We start from the raw sequence: 4,236 nt of genomic DNA on the forward strand, positions 1-4,236 counted from the left end.
ACTCACTTAGTTCCAGTAATAATGAACCACGCAGCTCCACCAGTTCAAATTATCCAAATTTACGTCGCAACACAAATCGCAACATTCCTCCCACAAGATCTGAGCCTGCAAATGAAAATGATCATTCTATAAACTGTATTAAAACTCAAACAAATAAACGTGCCTTGTTGCTGGCCCACATGGTTAGCGGAGCTAAACCAAGTCCATGACTCCAGAGACTCTGAGCAAGTCTGTAACAAAAAGTGGATCTGAAAAGAGGTCCACTTTAGAGATATTTAGGCATTGAAGTATATGTTCATGAGTAGCTTGTTGGTCGTTACACTTAGTGCAAACAGGGAAAACTCTTGAACCATTACTAAACAACTAAGCGTGCCTTAATACCAGTTACTATTGACAATAATACAGAAATTCAAGCCCTCTGTGATCCGTGTGCAGATATTACGGTTATTCAATATTCTTGCGTTCCTATTAATGCTGTTATTCACCCATGGACTGATGGACATTTTCAAGTCGTCGACCATTTAATAAACCCTATTGGATGGATTTCTTTAAACATAAAGGTTGGAAACATTAACCATCTAATGACCAAGGTTGGAATTTGCTCCGAACTTCCATTTTCGCTCATTTTGGGATTTGATTGGCTACACCAAGTGCAAGCTAGATGCACTTACGACTCTAATGGTTCACTATGTATTTCTACGCCGTCTGCACTCCATCTATACGAATGTGTTCATTCTTCGAAACCTAGCATTAATTGCATTGCATCTAGAGAGCTCTCAGTACCATCATTAGACGACGTTGTTAAACCAAGTAAACATCCTCCTCAAATTGAACTTATTCCAAAATCTGCAGGAATATCTGAGCTTCAGCAAACTCAACTTGATGCTATAATTGGACAACTTGCAAACATATTTTATTCTGACGATGACAATATTGGACTATGTCCGTATGTGGAATTCAAAATAGAATTGCAACAAGACAAACCTATCCGTTGTCGACCATATCGCCTTACAGAACCAGATCGCCAATTTATGAACACTCAAATTCAAAAATGGTTGAAACAAGGAATTTGTCGTCTTTCTAACTCGCCTTACGCCGCCCATGCCTTCATCGTTGAGCAGCCCTTCCATGAAAGCACTCCATCAAGACGAGATGTTGTAGATTTCTCACGCACTATCAACTCCATCACCAAGATTGATCCGCACCCAATCGATCAGATGGAAGATAATATTAAACGAACAGTAGAAAACGCTTTAATTCTAAAATGGATGTAAAATCCGCATTCAATACCATTCGTATCAGAGAATCTGACGTCTACAAAACTGGTTTTGTAACAGCCGACGGACATTATGAATTTCTTCGAATGCCATTTGGTGTCACTAACGGCCCATCTACGATGACTAGAGCAATAAAATGTGCATACGACCACCTTGCAGAACATAATGTAAATACATAAATTGACGACATTTCAATTTCTCATGATAATTTTGATTACCACCTTAAAGTTATTTACAATATTTTTCAAGCTACTCGTAAAGCCGGATTCAAGCTAAATCCAGGAAAGTCGCAATTTGCTGCATCAGAAATTTCTCTTTTTGGTCGAATTCTTTCCCACGATGGCGAACGCCCTGATCCAGAACGCACAGCAGCAGTTGAACGTTACTCTACTCTAAAAACAATTCATGAAGTCCGCAGTTTCCTAGGATTTGCCAATCAGATTAAAAAGCACATTCGAAATTATGCTGTTGTTGCAAAGCCGCTCACAAATATTCTTAAAGGATTAGAAAAGAAGACAAGTAATGCGACAATCACTTTAACTGATGACCAACATCGAATATTCAAGACTTTGAAAACCAAGATCACTACCGCTCCTATTCTTGCGTACTTCAAACAAGGACTACCAACCTTTGTAGAAACTGATGCATCTTATTCAGGACTAGGTGCTTGTTTATCTAAAGAGCAAAATGGAAAACGATGTATCATTGAATATGCATCACGGACTTTAAAAGATGCTGAAACACGCTACCACAGCAATGAGCTGCTATACACTGGGCACTTACTGAAAAATTTCGTCTATATCTTATTGGTCACAAATTTCAGCTGATAACATACAACTATACGACAGCATATGTTGCTACGAAATCATCTCTCAATCAGAAATTCGCTCGATATTTGGTGGATTTTGCACAATTTAACCTTACAACTATTCATCGACCTGGAAAAGAAAATGTTATTGCCGATCATCTCTCACGTTATCCGAAACCAGCTATTTGTGTAACTGTTACTGCAAGCCGTGAATCTGAGATTTGTGAAAAACAGAATAGAGATGCCTTTTGTCAGTACATTTTTCGCCTACTCAAAGAAAATGACCCTAATAAAAAGACTTTGTCACTTATATCCCATTACAAGATTGAGAACAATACGCTTGTAAGACTTAAGGACAATGGATTGAAATCTGTTGTTGTAATTCCGAAATCCATGAAAGACAGAACATTGATTGCTTGCCATGATGATGTCGGACATATGGATGCAAAGAAAACCCTTTACAACTTGCAGCAGCGCTATTGGTGGCCACAAATGCGAAAGGATACCAAATTATATGTTCGAAGTTGTCATAAATGTCAAATTGTTAATCGTCGAACTGCCAACGCTTATGGCTTATTTCAGCAATTTCCGATTCCTACAACACCATGGGAAATTGTGTCTGTTGATCACATAATTTGCTTACCGCAATCCAAGTCTGGTAACACCAACATGCTCGTTCAGATTGACCATGCCACACGCCATGCTATTGCGACACCTTCTGCTTCTCTCGCAGCACATACAGTGACTGACGCACTATATCACAACATCATACTTCGATATGGGCCGCCCAGCATGTATTTATAAGACAGAGGAACTGCGTTTACAGCGCTCCACACTCAGCGCTTTTTACAAAAGTATGGAATACAACAGTCCATGACACCACCATATTCACCACAAGCTAATAGCATTGTTGAACTCGCCAATGGTGTCATTGCATCAACTTTGAGAAAAATAATTGATGGACATCCAGAAAAATGGGATGAATTATTACCCAACGCTTTACTAGCAATCAACACCACACGACAAAATTCAACTAAAAGATCCCCATTTTATTTGCTTCATGGATATAAACCACGCCTTCCACATGAATTGCACATTGCAAGTTTCATCGATGACACGCCACGTGAAGATCAACTTGACCTTCTTGCTTTAGCCAGGGCCGAAGCCGTAAATAATATATACGAAAAACATCTTGACAATAAGCGCAGATTCGATCTTCACCGTCGATCTCATTCGTTTAAGACAGGAGATCTCGTCTTGTACGACTGGCCTAAACAAGGAGCTCATAAACTTTCTCCCATTTATAGAGGACCGTTTCTGATTGTTCGTCCAGTCGGGGCCGNCGAAAAACATCTAGATAATAAGCGCAGATTCGATCTTCACCGTCGATCTCATTCGTTTAAGACAGGGGATCTCGTCTTGCACGACTGGCCTAAACAAGGGGATCATAAACTTTCTCCCATTTATAGAGAACCGTTTCTGATTGTTCGTCCAGTCGGGGCCGTATGCTACGAGATCAAGTCTATGGATCAAAGAAAGAATCTTTTGAAAGTTGTTCACATACAACATCTTCGTCCATATCACATGCGAGATACGCCAGTCACCCAGGAAGAAGAGAACTCGGAAGAAGAGGAAGAATCAGTTTCCGAATTACATCCAGTAGAAAACATCCAGGATTCTGAAAATTACTCGAACATCATATCGAGCCGCTACGATCTGCGTCGCAATCGACGCCCGCCTGAAAGACTTATTAGACAAAATCTGTCCTAGAACCTTAATGTTTACGCTTCAATGTAACTATCTACATTTAGCATTGAGCGGGGCCGAATGTAAGGTTCGCATAATCNAAAGACTTATTAGACAAAATCTGTCCTAGAACCTTAATGTTTACGCTTCAATGTAAATATCTACATTTAGCATTGAGAGGGGCCGAATGTAAGGTTCGCATAAGTCTAGTTTTATTATAGCAGAGAATAGTTTAACTTTCATGTAAAAAGGTGGCAACATTCAGAGATGTAAATAGAACGCTTCGTAAAAACATATATTTCGCTGCTATTATTTTTCATTAAATACTTTTATAAAATATCTCTTCGCTTATTTACTGTATTGCATATTAATTAAATTCCTTGTCATTCAACTTTATCTTATATG

The sequence above is a fragment of the Parasteatoda tepidariorum genome, chromosome 1 (assembly GCF_043381705.1).
Source record: "Parasteatoda tepidariorum isolate YZ-2023 chromosome 1, CAS_Ptep_4.0, whole genome shotgun sequence".
In the NCBI taxonomy this organism is placed as follows: Eukaryota; Metazoa; Arthropoda; class Arachnida; order Araneae; family Theridiidae; genus Parasteatoda; species Parasteatoda tepidariorum.